Consider the following 21,753-nt stretch of genomic DNA (forward strand, 5'->3'; position numbering starts at 1 on the left):
GCACGGTACAGGTCGCAATTTTGAAGATAATTTGTTGAAATTTGGCACAAAGTCTTATTTTGGCCTAAAGGAGGTACTTATAGAATTTGGTTAATATCTGACCATGAAATACCTTAGCCGCCATTTAAATCTGCACTAGAATATGACTTTTTCGTTCATAAAAATCGGAAATGTATATTTATCAATTCTATATAGAAACATAATTTTTTTCAAAAATGGTCGGTGGAGCATAACAATAATATACTGACGATATATATTCCATTCTGTTTTAGTTCTATGTAGTTTAAGATTTCACTAAAAACTTGAAAAGGCAATTATTTAAAATAATTATATCCATAAATAATTGTTGAGCCTTTGTGTCCTTCTGCTGCAAACAAGCCTTCCACTGATCAGCCGACAAACGTTATTTTAGCATTTTCTTGTCTAGACCGAAGAGTGTTCCTAATAGGGAAAATCATTAAACAACTTTCTAAATGCTGGACAAATTCTTTGGCTACTTACGAAGAATTTTAACAATTTTATTATATTTCAAAAAATCTTTTATTTACAAACAATTTTTTTTTTTTAATTTTTACAAATTCGCCTCATATTATAAATCAGCTGTTTTTGACATTGTGCCTACACCAGAATTCGCCTAAACAAAAACAAATACTGTACAGTGTTGTATTTCGATTCGCCCAAGTTTTTTTAAATTCGCCCTTAACACTACCTTATAAAATAAATATACCTTGCTATGAACTGAGTATTAAGAAGAAAAAGAGACGTGTTAAAATGATTTTTTATACATATGAGTGATAATTTCTAACCAAATTTTGTTCTACATCACAAGCATTACATATATTTGGCGCACGTGCCCCACGGGCAGTTCTGGGGTTTAGTTTCAATTTTTTTCGGGCTTCAAATTATATTATCGAAAATATTATTATGTCTTATTGTTCACTATTATTGACGTTTTAATACTGACCAATATATTTTTTCTATCACAAAAACTAAAAAAGTTAGCATAAAAAGTTCATACAGTGAAATATTTTCACAGCCCTTTGAAAAACAATTAATCATGACTGCCTCCCATCATATGTAAAGTTAATGTTTCAAATTTTAAGGGATGATAGATAATCGATAAACGAAAACAAAATTTGATAAAATCGATTACTCAGTTTTCAAGTTATTCGCATTGACAGATGTGCCCCTATGGCAATGATCCCCCTTCTACCCTACGACAGTGTAGAAAGAACATTTCGAGTAAAAATCCCAGCAGTTCGACGGGATAGTCACGAGCTGCCAACTTAACCTACCACTTGTGGTGGCCCCTAGCCACCTGACTACCCAGGTGACCAACCATTTTAACATGGGCTTGTCCTACAAGGAAGTCAATCTTCACTCTACACTGAAAAAATCCATGCCTAATATATACGAAAATTGTCGTACATTGTACGAATCGTTCGTTTTTTCGCACCACGAAATTCTTTCGTAATATAAACGAAATTGTACGAAATTTTTTAGTACTTATAATGCAAAATATTCTTGAAAAAATAAATTTACATAAATTGAAAAAAGGGAATTTTGAATAAATATGGTAAAATTTACTAAATATTAATTTATTCAAACATTTTTGTTCATTTTAAAATAAATTTTCTAATTTTAGTTCAAAATTATTCTCCACACGAATTTTAATTTTTTTATGAAAGTAATTCGAGAATAATATTATACTTTTTCTTAAATTTTATAAAAATGTTGTAGTTTTATTTAATCATAATATAAGTAATATCATTATGTTTAATTTCGCTAAAATTTAAGAAAAAAATATTACGAAAGGTTTTCGTCCTTTCGTAAAAATAGAAACGGGTTTTATTAAATAATATTCGTATTATGCACGAAATTTTTGTAAATATTACGAAAATAGAAGTTACGAATTTTTTTCGTAAAGTTAAGCATGGATTATTTTCAGTGTACAAAGAGGCAGTCAAAAGACGGTCAAAAATAGTCAAAGGTTGGTAATCTCCAAATGTGTTCTTAGAAGTCACATTACTATCTATTTAACTGGCGCTACTTTTCTTGCTATAAAACTAGGACATGGACGTGTTATAGGATAGTGACGATTTTCTTTTACTCTTGATGAATGGCCCAAACATGCGAATTGGAGCTAACAGGTGGTAAGATATTAATCGAACTAAAATATCAAGTGTCTACTCTGTCACATACAGTAAAGAGACGACTGTCTTCGCTCCTGCTTACAAAGAGGACACTAAAGTGACGACTGTCCTCATTCTCGTTTACAAAGGGTACATTCGTGACGAATGACCCAAAACATACGTATTTCGATCATCTTCGTATGCATTGACGTCAGCAGATTTTTCTTGTCCTATCTCGCGTGATAGGGAATCGAGATTTTGGGCAACATTGATGTATGTTTTTTTTGTAAATTATGCACTTGTTTATGAAATTGTGTTTTTGTTTTTTCAAATTGCGTTTGCAATTTCTGAAACAAAGCGACATTAAACTACTTTGTTGAATGCTACACAGAAAAAACTAAAAATGAGTTTTAATTATCAAAATAATTGTATCAATCAAGTTTTGCCCCTATAACCAAAATGATGATATCAATTACCAAATTTGTAAAAAAATATATATATTTTTTCCAAATAACGTATTAATCAGAACAATTAACGTCAATAATTGAGACAAGTTTTAACATTGATTAATTCATTAATTATATAAATTAAATATTTAATAAATATAATATTGATTTATTATTAATTTATTAATCAAACAAATTAAACTGTTTGATAGAGAATTATTTAAAAATCAAATAAAAAAGTGATTAAAAAAATCAAATTATTAATCGATTACACACAACGTTAAAGGAATACTAGACCTTCAGCATTTACAAAAATTATCACTTTATTGTCACAATTGAATATATAAAGTATTTCATAAATTATCAAGAAACTTGAATATTATATGCCTAAAATTATATTGACTATTTAAGAATTATAAATATTGCTAGCACAAAAATTTAAAATAAAATATTAAAAATAAATCTAAAATAGAAAAGAAAGCCAGAAAAAAATTTTTAATCAATTAAAAAATTAATTGAATTAATTAAAAATTTAATCAAAATTTTACACTTAAGTTAAAAAAAAAACGAAAAAATTAAGACAAATAAAAATTTGTTTAAATAAAAAATAAAGAAAATTAAAACATGTTAATTGAAAATAAACTACCGATAATTTTTTCTGTGTACCAAGCAACTAAATAATATATTTGTATTTTTGACGCTCTTCTTGTATGCGATCGTGCTGTATACATGTAAACTGCCGACGTCTGCTCTATAACTCTAAATAAACCACAGGGTTAGACGTTGGAAAATGTGAGAATATATTTGTCTAAGTCTGTCTTTAGTCATGGTCAAAGATTTTTCAAGAGTTAAGTCCTCAGATGATGTTAAAATACAAGTTATTCATGAAGATGAGAAACAGGGAATATTTCGTAAGGGCAGCTCAGGAAATAAAAAACATTGCACAGTGGGGTCGCCCTGAACAAAACTTGGCATTTACTAAACTGTGGTGTAAGTAATGTGGTAAAAGAAAATGTAATACGCTTAGACCTGGTCCACACTAGGAAACTTTTGTTGAGAAACTTTTTCTTAATTCTCTTTTATAGTTTCCATAATGTCCACACATAGAAACTTTTGTTTCAGAAACTACGTAATAATTGCATTGATTAGTTGTTGTACGAATGAGAAGAATAACAAAACAAAACAAGTTTCCGAGTACGAGAAACTCCGTACCGCGAGAGAGATGAATGATATTCTTTCTCTTTCTCTCTCAAAATCAAAAGTCTCCTAGTGTTGACCGGCAGTTAGACCTGGTCCACACTAGGAAACTTTTGTTGAGAAACTTTTTCTTAATTCTCTTTTGAAGTTTCCTTAATGTTCACACATATAAACTTTTGTTTCAGAAACTACGTATTAATTGCATTGATTTCTTGTTGTACGAATGAGAAGAATAACAAAACAAAACAAGTTTCCGAGTACGAGAAACTCCGTACCGCGAGAGAGATGAATTATATTCTTTCTCTTTCACGCAAAATCAAAAGTTTCCTAGTGTGGACCGGCAGTTTGTCGCATTTTTTTTGTAGTCTGATGTCCGTCCGGCTGGCTGTCCATGTAATGACTTGAAGGTCAATAATTCATTTATAAACACTAATTTAACGATGAAATCCAGCATATATAATTCTAATATAAACGAAAAGCCATGTACCAAAATTTGTAAGCATAGGCCCATATTTAACCACGCCTCCATATAACACCTCTTTCAAAAAATTGTTAAAATATTTCCGAATTAAGGTAAACAACTTAAATAGTTTCTCAGAAAAAAAATGAACACACTAAAAAATTATTTCTTTAATATTGATAATGTCGATGGTGTTGTTGCTGATGGCGTAGGTGATGGTGTCGCTGATGGTGTTAGATGTACATTAAAGACACAGCTAACAACCACGCTGTAAAGTATCAGAACCTATTGCAGCGCAATAAAGCTGCTAAGTTAATAGCTAACATTATGCTAACAGAGCGTAAAACTTGTGGTTCAGAGGTTTGGACTATTTTGGAACGTTGGCGCTGAGAGGGAAGACTGTGCTGCAAAAGCACCGTTTTTGCAAACCTTGTTTCGATGCGGATATTACCTCACTAAAGGGGTATATATATTGCCTTTTGTCTAGTCTATATTCTAGTTTACATTATAGCCTATTGTCAGTTCTATATTCAATCCTATTCTCCAGCCTATATTCTAGTCTACACTCAAAAAAGTTTCACAGTTACTGTTTGTACGTTATTCAAAAAGTTTTCTGTGAAGTATAAAATTAATGAAAATGCTGTTATTTTTAGAAGAATTTTATTTTTTAACTTCTCAAGCTTGTTGTCCAAAAACCAAACTACCAGAAAAATGTTCTTTTCTGTCCAGTATTATTTTCGTTTAATTTTTTGTCTATGGAAATACAATTCCATAAATTTTTAAAAAATGTCAAAACAAAATTAAATGTGTACAAAATTGTATAATTTTAATGCATATAATTTGGTTGAAAATTCTGATGAAAATGCAATTTAATCGTAAGTACATGTAGTATTATATTGGATAAGAGTTTTGTTAGTAATAACGTTATGTTTTTTAGAACATCCTGTTTCCTGTGTTTTTTTGGGAAGACAACTTTTTCATTATGATTTCATTTTTCACGTCATCTGTATGGATTCGTTACTGCTGTTATAATATGCCATGGGTGATTTTATGTTGTTCCTCTATATACATGTATTTAGTGTTATGATGATCATTAGCGGTTTTAAGAAATGTTTTTGAAAACTTTAAAATTGTGACAAATGTTACTTTTTTAATTCGGACAATCATAGGGTTTCGTTGGAATGGTTTTTAGAGTAGCGTCAGAATTTCTATGAGTCGATCTAATTTACTATAAAGCATACATATAATAATTTTAAATAATTTATCTTAATACGATTTCTACTATAATTATAATTACAGGATTCGTGCTAAGTGAAGCCAGGATGAAATAAAGAACCACACAATGTATAAAAATAGATTTAAAAATAAAGTAATTATTGGGAGCTTAAAATAAATGAAAGAAACAGGTTTACAGATTTTGTAGGTAGAATTTTCGTTGTTAAATTGAATGATTAATGGAATGGTTTTTAGAGTAGCGCCAGAATTTCTATGAGTCGATCTAATTTACTATAAAGCATACATATAATAATTTTAAATAATTTATCTTAATACGATTTCTACTATAATTATAATTACAGGATTCGTGCTAAGTGAAGCCCGGATGAAATAAAGAACCACACAATGTATAAAAATAGATTTAAAAATAAAGTAATTATTGGGAGCTTAAAATAAATGAAAGAAACAGGTTTACAGATTTTGTAGGTAGAATTTTCGTTGTTAAATTGAATGATTAAAACAGTAGTTTTTACTGATTTTGTAATTTAAAATTTGTCGGTTAAAATTACTTAAAACATTTTCTAATGTTTGTTTGTTTTTTGTCAGTTAAATCAAAAGTAAAATCATTTATTTTTACGTAACTTGCTAGTTAAAAAAACAACATTCAAAAATAATTGAAAAACTCGTTTCATTCAAATGAAAAGTTTGTAGTCCGTTTTTTAAATGAAATTTTATTTGTTTTAAATGAATTTTCAGTTGAATTTACCTACATAATATTTTGATTATCTTGTGTTTTTTCTAGTCTAGAATCAATAGGAAGAATTGTCAGATTTCCGCCTTGTTATGCCAAAGAAAGATAAATTCGGAAAACAAAACATTTTTGTTACCCATTGGCACACACTCTTAAAACAAGTAAATAAAAATAAAATTAATTTTTAATTAATTTTTTTATAAAAATTTTATATTATTTGGTAAAATTTTTTTATTTGACAATTTAAGTCAAATTGAGAACATATTTTCATTCTTATGTAAATTCTTTTTTACTTGCCCCGAATTATAAACCCAATAAAGCGGTGTCCCGAACCATAGTTCTCTGATATAAACAAATCATGGAATAACTTCCATGATTTAATTAACAAATAAATTCGATTTTTTAAAAACAACTTACCAACCGTTCACTTCAAAAAGGAAGTTGCATACATTTATTATTTTGAAATTTAAAAACCAAAAAACCATTTATTTTTTGAAAAATAAATTCAAAATAAATACAATGTATGTATGTTAAAAATGGGGATTATTTAAAAAAATAAAGCATTTGGTTTGTTTTTTTAACTTTATTTCGGAATATTTTTACTTTTTTTTTGGCAAAAAAAAGAGATTTTTTTAAGAGGGCTCAAAGGGGAGTAGGGCAAAATATGGCCCTATCCTTAAAAATGTTGGTAGGGGGAGTTAAGTCTTCTTCATTATTATTTTTGTAAAATTTAAAAGTGTTATTAGTGTTTGTAAGTGAATTTTGACCTTTAAGTCATTTCCTGAAGGGGAGTTTGTATGGGGGATAGGGTCAAATGAAGCCCGATCATTACAAAAATCGGTAGTGTCATTTAAAGTGCTATAAAACTATGTTTTATCGACTTTTGTTAACATAATAGATCATTAAAATTAATTATAAGCAAAAAGGCCCTATTTGGGGGGTACGGTTGTATGGAGGCTAGTCGAAATAATGGACCGATTTTAACCATTTTCAAAAGGCTTCGTCCAAAAGAAGATATCTTGAAAATTGCGGCCTGTACCTTGCGCACAAGGTTTACATGGACAGCCAGCCAGCCAGACGGACGGACTTAATAGACTCAGAAAATGATTCTAAGCCGATTGGTATACTTTAAGGTGGGTATAGGACGAATATTTTTGTATGTTACAAACATCAGCACAAAACTAATATACCCTCCCACTGAAGTGGGGTAGGGTATAAATATATTACATTATAATTCGGCGCTGCCGAAAACTTTTCCATAAGAGTATGTGCCATATTTCATTAAATTATCTTGCGAAATATAGAATTCGCGCAAAACTTAACGACACACAGACGGCCGGACAGACGGACATATTGGTGATTCCAAGGAAATTGGTATACCTTATTTAAGATAGGTAGTCTGTACCTCGACGTTGAATATCCGTCAACATTTTTGTCATCATATTTGGTAGGAAGAACGAAAAATTCATTTAACTTTTAAAGAAATTCTGGAATACTCCCTTTGTCCTATGTTCCATTTTTTCGATAATTGTCTTTTTTTTAGTTTTTTATCGTTGTTTCTGCCAATGTTCATAAAAAAATTTTAAATATAACAATATAAACACTATACAATTCAATATAAAAATTAAAGAATTCAATTTTGGTGATAGACTTCGCAACTTAATGTTTTGATATGAAAGCTCTCAGTCAGAAATCACCAGGTAATTTTTTACCATTTAAAGCTGGCTTTAATGATCTGTCAGATCTGATCTTCAGTAGAAGAGTACGGATGGGATCGTCTAAACGCAATATGTAATGAAACCTTCACACATTAAGAAAGAGTACGGATGGAAAATTTGACAGTCGTATGGCTCTCTTCATTTTTTGAAATTATTAAAAAACAGGCAGATCGCATTCGATCAAGAATGTATTTTTATGTAAACACATACAAAAAAGTGAAACAGCTGTTTCCATCTTATTTTGTTATTGTTTTATACTAATCGTGTAAACACAAAAAATATAAATCATACGACTTTTATTGTCTATTTTGTTATACGGATAGAATTTCATTTTACTTTTTCATTAGACTTTACGTACGAGTTCATTACATATGAAGTCTTTCTCAGGAAGTAATTTTTATGTTATTTTATTGGAAGTTATTAGGAAGTGATCTAAAAATATGCAGAAAAAATAACAACCCATTTTAAATGTGAAATAAAGCCCCAAAAAGCGAATTTAAACCTCAAATTTTGTAGTTACTGCAATCTGAACAAATTTTTAGGTGGTTATTTCATTTTTTAGTTATTTTATAAAAGTTATTATATAAAAATGAATGAACGTATTTCTGTATGTCTGGAATAGGTAATAGGCTACTTTTTATTTTGAATTTTCAAGTGGGCGAGGAGCCAAGCCCACATTAGGAAAATATAAAATTCAAATTTGTAGTGGGCGGACTAGGGTTAGGGGGTGTGGCACCTCCCATGTATATTAAATAAAAAATTAGTTTTTCTTGGAAACTATTACAGTTAGAATCTCAAATTTTTGCACGGATACCTTTAACATCAATGTAAACAGTTTGTGTAATAAATTGGCGGACCATCAATATGAATTAAATACAAAATTTCGTATATCTTGAATACTCTTAGATAATTCCAATTTTAAGAATTTTCAAAATCTTTAAGTGGGTTTTTTATTTATACTAGAGGGTAAAACATATAATATTGTACATCTCAAGGCATAAGAATATGAATTATTTTTTAAGAATAGAAATATATATTAAATATATATTAAATTTAGGCAAGTATAGGAAATAAATAGATCATTAATATATTATTGTAGAATTTAAATGGAATATATTGTCATCAAGAGAAATATATAATAAATCTTTAAGAAAAATTTTGAAATTTAGTAAATAAATAAATAATTTTTTTGGTTATTATGTATTTAATTTCGATTGGGGTAGCGGTGCACACCGGGTATTAGTTAGTATATTATTTTTAAGCTCACATCTTATTAGTAAATATTTAATAAATATATTTTTCAGAGTTTAAATCTCTTTTATTTGAACAAGTTTAGGTTTTTTAAACATTTTTTTATTTTATATACACTCAAAAAATTTTTACATTTACTGATTGTAGTTTGTTCAAAAAGTTTTCATTTAAGTTAAAAATTAATGAAAAAATAGTAGTTTTATATTTAGTTTAACATTTTATACATGTTGTTTAAAAATAACCGTCAAAAAAATTGTTTTTTCAGTACAGTTAAAAGTTACCGTAAATTGTGTTGTATATTGATATGTTTCTGTTTTGAAAAATTAAATGTTTCTAATGCCAAAATAAAATATTTTTCTAAATCAAATTATTTTATTTGACAAATTAAATTTTCTTCAAAAACCTTTTAAAGGAAAACTTGCACATGTATAGCATGCGCATATTCTGCATTGGATTAAACGGTAAGTTTTTGCTTTGCAAATTATCATGAATAGTTTTGTTAAACAAATTGTAGTTATCTTTACTTTACTCTAGATACATACATATGGATTTCTGATCATCATTGATTTCGAATCAAGACTGAGCTTTGAAATAAAAGGTAAGCGTTTTTAATTATCTTAATCCCAATTCTGCATTTACTTTATTTATGTATGAATGTATGTGCATCGTGTCCCTTTAAAGATTATTTAAGTACATGAATCCTTTTGGTTATTCCAAAACTACGGTGGCGTGTCATAATGTCCAATTTCATAATGTCCATTAATGTTATAACATCCAAAACTACTCCCCTGTAAACATATTAAGAGTATATGATCCGTTTAGTAGCCCTATATAATGAGACATGGACCATGTTAATTTGTTTGAAAACAATATGGTCCATTTCTTGCATTACATAGGACCATGTACTCCCATAATATTAGCAAGTTAGTAGTTTTGGCATTAGTCTGACGTAAAGAATTGGCTTGAGTAGTCCTCAGTGAGAACTACATGAACTTATTCCATTACAACTTAACTTAATCTATAATATATATTTAGTAATACACTTCTTCTTAAAAATACAGGTACAACATAGTGAAAGTCCTGCAAAACCGTAAAGAGTACGAAAAAGACATCCATCTCAATATTTATCAGCAAGATTCCGTCTATGCATGAAGAAAACATTCATTCCGGTATTTAAGATTCCGTTTAGGCATGAGGTTCGACATCAAATAAGGGATCGTGTAATATATTTAAGTATAAATAAAATAATATTTCGCAAAAATTGTAATAAAAGATTATAAAATAAATTCAAACCTAAAATTAATATTTTACTTTACATTGAATGAAAAAACAGTAGATTTTAATGATTTGGTAGGTAAAATTTTGTCAGTAAAATTAACTGAAAAAATCAGTAGTTTTTAATAATTTTGTAGGTAAAAATTTGTTAGTAAAAATAACTGAAAAAACATTTATTTTACACATTTTGTAGTTTGTTTTTTGTTAGTTTAAATAAAGGAAAAAACATTTGTTTCTACATAATTTGTCAGTTATAAAAACAACATTCAAAAATAATTGAAAGTGAAAAGTTTGTAGTCCGTTTTTTAAATGAAATTTCATTTGTTTTAAATTACTTTATAGTTGTATTTACCTACATAATATTTTGAGTGTACCAATATTTACAACTTCGTTTTATCAATTTTAACTTCAACCTACAAAAATTAATTGTCAAAAATTTTTTTCCGTTTATTAAAAATAAAAAAATTCGGATTGTTTAATACGGTAAAACATTTTATGAGTGTGTAAAAAAATGTGTTATAAGTCCTATTATCCTGATGTTTTCGCGAAAAAAGTTTTGAAGTATTGTGTGAGAGGTAAGTTCTCTCAAGAATTTACACATAACACGTCTGTGAAGAGAAAGTAATGTTATTGTTGTAAAACAATGTCATATTTCAACCTTTTATTATTCTTTGTTTGTAACATACAAAAATATTCGTCCTATACCCTCCTTAAAGTATAATAATCGGCTTAGAATCGTTTCCTGAGTCGATTAAGCTATATCCGTCCGTCTGGCTGTCTGTCCATGTAAACCTTATGCGCAATGTCCCCTTTGAGCCCTTCCGAAGTTAAAAAAGATATTGACATACATACCATTTTGAACATACTGGCTGGTGTGGGGTATCATATAGTCGGCTATGCCTGACTATACATTCATACTTGTTTTAATTTGAACAAATTTTATCGTTCAAAGAAAAAGAGATAACTCTATATGAAATTGTTGTATAAATACGAGTTTCAATGCGAATTTGTACATATCTGAATAATTTTTGGGTATAATGTCTAAAACTGTTGCTTTGAAATCTACACACATTCTGCATTAGGTTATTATGTACAGTAGGATGGCACCAAATCATTGTTGTTCATTGATGTTTGCGTAAATATTAGACGAGCTTGATATCTAGAATAAATGGTTACTTTTTGAAATATTTTTGTGATTTTTTTCGCTTTTTTCAAAATTTATACGTACACCAATCCAATGAAGAATAGATAGAATAAACAAATTTATGAAAAGTGGGAACTCCATTTCGTCACAGTTAAAATTTAATTTAATTTTGGATAAAGGTACATTACATTATGTGATATTGTATTAATACAAAGTAATATTTAAAAATGTATTGTAATTTGAAAATTTTAAAACATTTAAACTTAAAATACACTGAGCTAAAGGCCTTAGTAATTATAGCACTTACTTATAATTAAAATTATCTTATAATTTCATATTATTGGCTAATAAATAAATAAATAAAACATTTTTTAGTTTAAAATGTATTATGGGCCAAATAGACTACACAAGCGGGTTGACAAACTTACCAGTATTTTATGTTTGTGCAAGCCTGTTGTGTAGTGTATGAGGGTGTTTCGTGTTTGTACAAATGCTTGCGGTTTGTTTGATCAAAAAACTAAAAATTTTGATTTTTACACAAACATATTGAATTTTTGTCAATCCGTTTGTATTGTTTATATTTATAAATAATTTTGTTTTTACAAAATTTACAATTTGAAGGGAAATTTACATTAGTATCTTTGCAAGTCCACAAAAACGTGAAAAAAATCGGTGATTGTACTAACAATGTTTGTGTAGTGTGTGTTGGAATGAAAAAGTATGTTTGTCATGTCACTTGTTTAGTCTATTAAGCTTTTAACAATTTTTTTAAAATCATTTTTCTTATAAAATACCGAATTTATTTGTAGTGTTCTTTTGAATTGTTATTGAAATTTAATTCTCTTTTATTTTTTAGCAAAAGAATATGTTTCATGAATGTATATTGTTGAGTATATCTTGAGAAAAAAATATTTTATATTAAAGACAATAAAACTCTCCATCAATCAATACAAAGTATTGTAAAGTAAAACCCCCTTTAGAAACATAAGCAACTTTTGTTTTGGGTCACCCTAGTGAGTATATGATTGTATGTTTGGAATGCCTGCAGTAATAACAAAAGTCTTTCAATGTATTAACGGGCATGGACAAAAAGGTGTTGATGCCCTAATGATGTGTGGATAACACTTCGGGATTCTGTAATATGAAATCGAATTAAACATTTACTTCACACATTCAAAAAATGTAACCCAGCTGTCAATTTCATAATTAATTTCGAGACTTTTTATGATACTTATGCGTATACACATTCCAAAAAAACAACTAATCCAGAAAAAGTTATGTTAAGAGAGTTTCGGACGTGAACCTCGTACGGATGACTTATTATGGACCGATCATGTAGATGCCAAAAAAATAGTCGAATGTTACCAAATATTATCATTTAATAATGAGTTATGTGGTATTCTGTGATTTCCAGAAATACTAACTTATATAAAATTTTATCCTGAAAACTTTGATTGACAATGTGCTTTTAGTAATTTTTGGAAATGGTCCTTATATGTGAGTTGTGACCAATTATGAACGTATGTAAAAAAATGTCATACAATAATTTATGAGCACACATAAAAAAATCAAATCGAATTTTACCCCAATTGCTTTATTAATTAATGAAATATGAGGGTCAAGGTGATTTTCGGAGGTGGATTTTATATGGGAGCTATGACCAATTACTGGCCTATATAGAAAAAAATATCTGAGAGTGATTCATATCTTTACAATACATATTTGTGTTGAACTTTATACCGATAGCTTTTTTATTCAAAGAAGGACGTTCCGAAATTGGTCGTAAGCATTTTTTTACATAAATATATATGTAAAAAAATGGAACATAACATATTCGTTGTTTTTATTGAAAATTTTATGTACATTTAAAACAAGCTAATCTACCTTTACATGAATTACTCGGATTTATTGCATATCCCGGGATGTACTAATCTCGAAGAATCCCGGGATTGGTATCCCCAGTATGTATGTATGTTGCGACCGTGCCCGATAACCAGATATGCAATTGATTTTTTTATAAATTTATTACACTATAATGTAGTCTACTAAATATTTAATAAACGTGTGAATTTTCGCGAAAATATTTCAAATAAAAACAAGAAAGATGTTATAGTCAGGCGAGGCCGACCATATAATACCCTACACCTGTATACGAATAAAATGTGATTTAGTTTTCATAATAAAGCATTTAAGTTGAATTGTACCTTGCCTCAGATATACATACTTAAGCCATTTATTGTTTAATAAGTAAAATGTTGATGGGGGTTTTCTATAGCGGCTAGAGTCAAATGAGGCCCTATAATCATAAACTTCATGAGGGCCATCAAGACTAGTATAGAAATTGGTTTTGTAGCTTTTTGTCGAGATACGAGTATATTAAACATAATTATGAACTTAAAAGCTCTATTTGTCGGATTCAGTTGTATGGGGCCTAGGTGAAATAAGTGACCGATGTCAACTATTTTCAAAAGTCTTCGTCTAAGGCACCATAGAAGATCATGTGCCAAATTTCATTGAATTATCTCCAAAATTGCGACCTTTAGTTCGATTACAAGGTTAACAAACTCTATTCGGGGGTTCAGTTGTATGGGGGCTAGATGAAATAATGGACCGATGTTAATCATTTTCAATAGGGTTCGTTCGTTTATTCAAATATCTTCAAAATTGCGGCCTGTAGTTTGATTACAAAGTTTACATGGACGGACATAGCTAAATCGACTCAGAAAATGATTCTGAGCCGATTGGTATACTTTAAGGTGGATATAGGACTAATATTATTGTGCGTTACAAACATCAGCACAAACACCACTTTAGTGGAGAGGGTATCCCCACTAAAGTGGTGTTGGTTATAAAAAATATTTTTTGTGAATGCATATGCGAATAGTATACATCATGTTAATTTGCAATGAAAATTGTAAATTATGAAATAACATAATATATCAAATTTATTTAAAATGTATTGTGTATATTAGCAAGATGATGCTGAACAAGAACATGCTGAACTTTAGACTGGTGAAGATTAAAGTTATTTTGCAAATCTGTAATATTCAGTGGTTCCAATTTAGAATTTTGACTTTAAAAAAGTCTTTAAATGTGTACTGAGTATAAGGAATAGCAAACTTGCACAAATATGAGTTTCCCTACTTTAATGGCACTTTTTGAATATAGGGTATCGATATGTATTTTGACCTCATAATATACTAAAGAACCAATACAGGTCAAGGAATTTTAAGCTAATATGCTATTCACACCATTTTAAAAACTGAACAAAATTTTTTAGGATCGGTATAGGAACCTTACCACCCATATGAGGTCAGCTTCAGATTTAGTGAGGATTGGTCCATAATTTGCGCTGGCGCCCACACAAGATCCTGTTCAGAAAATTATTTTACGCTCATTATTGGTTTAAAAATACGAGTATAGCGATAAAATTTTACACAAGTAAGTTCTTTGCGAGCCAAATTCTCCCTACCAGGTTATAGTTGGCTCTATCCCCCATATAAGGTCCTCTTCAGAAAATTATTTAAACGATCATTGCTTCCTTCTTAAATTTTATTAATTAAATTAACTTAAAATTACCAATATTTGGAACACAGTTTATTGTAAATTAAAAAAAAAAAATTAAAATATTTATTTGTTTATTTTTGAAAATTTTTTGTCAAAAATTTTTTAGCTGAAAATTAGGATTTTTGTTATGTTTATTGCGTTTTGTTTGGGTTTTTATCAAAAACTAGTTGGAATTAGATTTTGCGAATGCGAATGTAAAAAAGGAACTTTCATTACTATTTACTTTTTTAGTATTCTAGTAATGACTTTTCTTTAATCTGATATACAGTACTTTATTTCCGGCTTTGTCATTAATTTTGAATATTTTATTTCATTACGAGTTGAGAATTCTGTTTTACAAAGCAAAACAAAAATTGTATGTAAAAATCATTATTTGACGTGCAATAAAATAGCTCAGCAGTAGTGTAGGTTGGTTGGTTGTTCAGGCTGCAATAGATGCACACGTGGGTCCTTTTGGTCCCTTTGTGATACTTGTAAATATATTAAAAAGAAAAGAGGACATAAAAAGTTATGGTAGAGATAGTGAAGAGAAAGACGGAGATAAGATAGTCAGAGAGAGATTGGAGTACTTAAACGGAAAAGAGTCTCGAAGCTACTGATCAGTGCTATTTGAGTTTGTGTCGTCAAAACCAACCGCAATGACTGATGAAGGCGGTTATCTATTTTTATCCCTGATAACTCTGAGGTGTCCTCCAGAAATCGATGTCCCAGATACCGAAGACGGATGTCCTGCAGTGCCGGACAGTGGCAAAGAAGATGTTCTATTGATTCCTCATCTTGACAGCTACTGCAGTAGTCATTATAAGGCAATCCAAGTCGCATTGCGTGGTTACCAAATTTACAGTGTCCAGTGATGACAGCTAAAGTTTTGCTGAGTTGGTTTCGGCTGTATCGTAGAAGATAGTCCGCGCGCTCTTTATCAAGCTTTGGCCATATATTCTTTGTCTGAGTACAAGTTGGCTCATTTTCCCATCTTGCTTTTGAGAGTTCATACTCCTATCGGAGTACCGCAGAAATGGTCTATGTCCGAGTCGGGTTATTGCGTACCCGCATTCGCGAGCTCGTCAGCGATACAATTGGCTGTATAGTCCCCGTGTCCTCGTACCCATACGAGTACGATGATTGAATGTCTCGCCATCCTATTTAAGGATGTCCGGCATTCCTGGACTAGTCGTGTTTTAGAGTATACACCTGTCAGGGACTTAATTGCAGCTTGACTGTCGGTAAAGTTTAGGATATCTTATGATACCAGAGCCAGTTTTGGATTACAGTCATTACCTATTCTAAAAGTAATCCTGATTCCAAATTCCGGTATCAGTGGTGTAGCAAGTAGATGATTTGAATAACAAACCCTGGTTCGTATTTTCGTTGGCTGTTTTTGTTAACAAAAATAAAACAACTTACTCAATAACTTATTTGTAAGAAGTTGTTTAGAACTACAAGGTTGGAATAGAATCCACTGCTTTAGTAATATATTTTTTTTAATATAAATGCCAACAGTTTCTATATTTATTAGGGTATTCAAACGATCAGTTAATCGATCAATAATAAATGAAAATACCAAATTTCAAATAACGAATAAACCGAATAATTTATATCAATTAACCGATTAAGAAAAACTTATTATTTAACAATAAAATTATTGTATGTCTTATACAAAATTTAATATGTTTATAATAAATTTACTTTCTGTATTAATTTCTTAAAATCAATTCTATAATGAAGAATATTTATTGGATGATTTTTACAACAATATTTCAGAAACATTGTAATAATTTGTTCTAATTAAGTTACTTCTAGAATGAGTTTATGCAGAAACATTTCAAATTTATGAAAATAAATCTTGAAAATAATGATATCGCCTTTACTTCTACATCCAGTTTAGAGAAACAGTGTTGGTTTCTAAAGTATTTGTTCATTGGAACGTATGCATTCTGGAACTCGTTGATAAATCTCAAAAACATAAATTTAATAAACTTAAATTTTTATAGGAAGAAAGATATTGTAGAAAAAAAAAAATAATATTATTAAAAAACATCCACTTGTCTTTTATTCGATTAACCGAATGATTTTGAATTATCCGATTATTAACCGGTCAACTTAAAACCCCAAATAATTATTTGTCGAATAAACCGAATAAGACACAAACCCGAATAATTGAACACTCTAATATTTATAAAGATATAAAGAAAAGTTTCTCATTAAAAGGAAATTTATTAATATTTGTTCAATTCACAATCGGTGTTGTACGGTTGTATCGTAGTATGTTGTCATTTTTTTATTATTGATATGTTTTTGTTTCAAAAAATTTTATTTGAAAAATTTGTATGACATACAACGCTACAACGATACGACATCGATTGTGAATTTGACAATTATATTATTGTTATATAAATTGTGGAATTCTAACTTCAATTACCAAAAAATACAAATCGAATACTAAAAAGTCACATAAGGGACACTCCGACAATGAACACTTTAGTGAAATTTAATCGCATGAAAAATACTTTTGTAATAATATATGTTTGCAGGGTTGTTGTTTGCTAATGTATTTGGGAGTCCTCCAAAGTATCCATAGTGTAAATATTTTTTAATATTATTGTGTCAGTTGTATTTTTATTTCTTTATTGTGATCATTGTAACAATATGAGCCCTGTCTTTTTCTTTTTACCTAAATGTAAAGAAATACTTTTTGTGTTTCTTTTTTACAATCTAACTGTTTTTCAATGTATTGCGAATATTTTTTATATGAATTTGCAACGTGATTTGAGTAACAACGCAATGCTGATAGCAAAGTAAATATAACTTTATGGCTCTTGCACAACGCAATCGTTATAGTTGTAGTATTTTTTAAAACTTAACATTTTGGAATATACGTACATACATATGAATTTAATATTAAATAACATGACAGTCTATAAGTATGTTTATATAATGTATTTTTTTTTTTTTACTTTAAAATTGATTTAAAGAAAATCAATATATATGAGTGACCAGAGAAACAGTCTTTTTAAGAATTACATGTAGGAATTCCTCTAAATTGATGTGTATTAATTTGATGAACACTAGAAAACAAAATTTTTTTTCGAATAATCCTCAGTAACCTAACAGGGATTGAAAATCCTGACCTACGTATTATTTGTGAAAAATGAATTATCTGCAATTTTTCAGTGGATCTAAGAAAATAATTTTAAGATTTTTTTATAGTAGTAGTGATTTCTGTATTGTTGGAATGATAATTTCATAAATATTGTTGATATAATAATTGCATAAAAAATTTAACATTTCAATGGAACAATTTAAAAAATGTTGCTATATTGGTATAATATTTTCAATAACATAGTTTTTTTATATCCTTCACCACCATCAGTGGTGATAGAGGATGTATGCATATAACTTTGTTATTCCGTGTGCAACACCTAGAAATATTCATCTAGGACCCAACAAAGTATATATATTCTGCGTCCATATCAAATTCTAAGTCGATTTAACTATGTCTGTCTGTCCATTCATCTGTCTGTGCTCATTCTTTTTGTGTTTAACTCTTACGTATATACTTTATAATATCCAGTATGGAAAACTTTAATTTTTTAAAATCCATTTAACAAATTTATTTTAAGTTTGAAAATGGAGTTTTGGAGATTCTTTTGACAACAGACTTAACCGAGTAAGCGTTATTTAATTTGAATAAAAATGTGTACTTGCACATTTATGAACCTTATAAATAAAAACATAATATTTTTTTGTGTCCTTACGTCTACCGATATAAAAGCATATTTTCGACCCACCCTAGTATATATCTGTCATTAAAAGCCTTAGCTTTCACTCTTAAATCTACTGAGAAATTTAAAATATATTGAGATTGAACAAAGTTACTAAATTATATGTGCATTAATGTACGCAAACCCGTTTTTTACTCGTATTTTTAAGATATTTTTGTTGCAAAAACCAACACATTCATACAAGGAAAAAGAAAAAACATTTCATATACGTACATTTTATTTGCATAATTTGTTGTGGAATATATACTTCGAGAAGGCAATGATGATGATGAGTCAGTATTGCATCTTTTAGAATGTGTAAATATGTCTCTTAGAAGTCCTACCATTTTTTTATTTAATGTTTAATTTATTTTTGATAATTGAAGCAGTAACTAGATATGCCACAAAAATTAAAATTTTATTAATCCGACATAAAAGTTTAAAAAATTTTAAAAAAATGGGATTTTTAAATTTTTACTTTAATCACGCATAATAATTACATAAGGTCGAAAACTATGGGATGCCAATAGATGGACCTCATAAATAAAGTGGAAACAACTGTTTTAGCAAAAAATTGTGGGTTATCAAGTTATTGCCCAACAATAATTGAATATATTTTATTTTCAAAAACCAAATTCTAGTATATTTTCAAAGGGGCTTATCATGTTCTTGCAACAAAAAAATATATAAATTTTATTTTCAATATTAAATTTTTATTTTGTTTTATTTATACCCTACACCACAATAGTGGGTCCAATACCCACTTTAAAGTATACCGATCAAACATTTTTTGAGTGGATTAAGACATATCCGGTTGGCTGGCTGTCCAAGTAAACATTGTGCGCAAGGTACATGCTGCAATTTTAAGATAATTTGATGAAATTTGGACGGAGCCAATTGAAAATGGTTGAAATCGGTGAATTGTTTCACCTAGCCCCCATACAACCGTACCACCCGATTTGGACTTTTCATGCCATAATCATGTCAAATATACTATTATCTCTAAAAATTAGCACAAATAAGTTGTATATAAATATAAATGACTCTGCAGATTTTCGTAATGATCGGCCCTTATTTGACCCTAGCCCCTATACAAACCCCCCTTCAAAAATTTCTTAAACGTCTAAAATTGTCTTTTAACCATTTGCATCGCAATGAAACTCAACAAAACTAACTGTTATTTAAAACTATATCCTTTTTCCAAATTTACCGAGGATCGGCCCATGTTTGACCTATACTCCTGTATAAAGCCTTATTTAAAAATTTTTGTTTTTTATCAATAAATTGCTTAAATACTTTGGAATTAAGACATTCTTGCGTTTATTCACCATAGTTGATATTTTGCTTCGAGATATCATCCTGAACATAAGCTGAAGATTGTGACATGTTTTATAAAGATTATTGGATATGCTGCAATGTCTTTGGTAATTTGGTATGATAAATATAACTTTATATTGTGCATATAGTTTGAACTTTATATAAGATTTTTTCGTGAAATGAAAGTTACATTATAAGCAAAATTTATTGATGTTTTACTATCGAACATTTTTCAATCAGCAAGTACTTGGTAAGGAACATAATTATAAATGAAATTATTTTTGTTCAGTAATATTCCTTGAGATTTGGTCCAAAATAATTGTTTCTTAGCAGAATGTTAATTGTCTTATCTTGTTTTATCACAACAACATTAAAAATTCCGCGTTTACCTTCATCATTATAAAGGACTTTCTTAAAAAGTGTAAAAAATGTGGCATATCGAGTTTATGAAAAAAAAAATCTTACAAATAGTTTAAAATGAAAAAGTGGCATGACCCTTATAAAGCCAATTTACTATAAGTAATATGATAAAAATCTTTTTAGGGATAATAAATATGGTTCCTAGCAACTCAAAAATATCATAAACACGAATTGTGATGGTGTGTTTATAAGTAACCCTTCAATTAATGAATTTAATGACAAAAAATAATTTTTTATAATTTAATTTTAAAGAAAGTAATGAATTTATTTAATTGTAATATTTTTAAATAAAAATATATATGTATATATGTTGATAACAATGGATATTTTAATAAAAACTTATAATTTTTATGATTTAAAACTTAACAAATTACGCTCTATCACATCTTTTGATCTTAAAAATAAGTTAACGAAGTGATCCGAAAAAATCAAAAATATATTCGTTCTCTATAGACTATAACAAAACAAAATTGGTACATGAGAACCGCTGCATTTTTAGTTACATTATTTACACAAAAACAAAATTTACATTTTCTCAGTATTTTTTGTTTTGTACAGTTTTTTAAAACCCAATGTCCAGCTTTTTGCAAATCGGAATCTGGCAATTCTAGGTAGGGTAAATATGGACCGATCCCCACAAAATTATGTAAGAATATTTGGGGTCATACAATACTTCTTTATGTCGATTTTTGTGGCCATATAGTTATTTATATGGAGGTAATGTCAGTTATGGACCGATTCCTTTAAACTTTTGAAGAACGATTTTGATTCACAAATAACATGTTTATGGCGAATTTCGTTGTTGTACTTGAATTTTTAGGCCAGAATTTTATTAAGTTTTTTCTCAAGCATTCAAAATTATGCTTTGTCATGTGAAATCCTTTTATATATAAACTAGCATACCCTGGGTGCTTCGCTACCCCAAATTACATACAAAATTTTGTTTACTTTTATAAAAAATTAAAATTGAATAAAATTATTTTAATGTTTAAGTTTTATACGTACAATATCACGTGAATATTATATTCGCATTCAGTAAGGAACTTGTATTTTCAGTTTCATTCATTTAGCTTCCACATTATAGAAAATTTCGAAAGTA

General features: G+C 28.8%; 1 long non-coding RNA gene across 1 annotated transcript; it reads left to right on the plus strand.

The window, feature by feature from the left end:
• The first annotated feature begins 9,543 nt into the window (after positions 1 to 9,543).
• LOC124418626 lies at positions 9,544 to 10,457 on the plus strand. The gene is made up of 3 exons (XR_006940111.1): positions 9,544 to 9,631; positions 9,705 to 9,768; positions 10,232 to 10,457. It is a non-coding gene; the product is annotated as an uncharacterized LOC124418626 (long non-coding RNA).
• The last annotated feature ends 11,296 nt before the right edge of the window (positions 10,458 to 21,753 follow it).

Source organism: Lucilia cuprina, chromosome 3 (assembly GCF_022045245.1).
Source record: "Lucilia cuprina isolate Lc7/37 chromosome 3, ASM2204524v1, whole genome shotgun sequence".
Taxonomy (NCBI): Eukaryota; Metazoa; Arthropoda; class Insecta; order Diptera; family Calliphoridae; genus Lucilia; species Lucilia cuprina.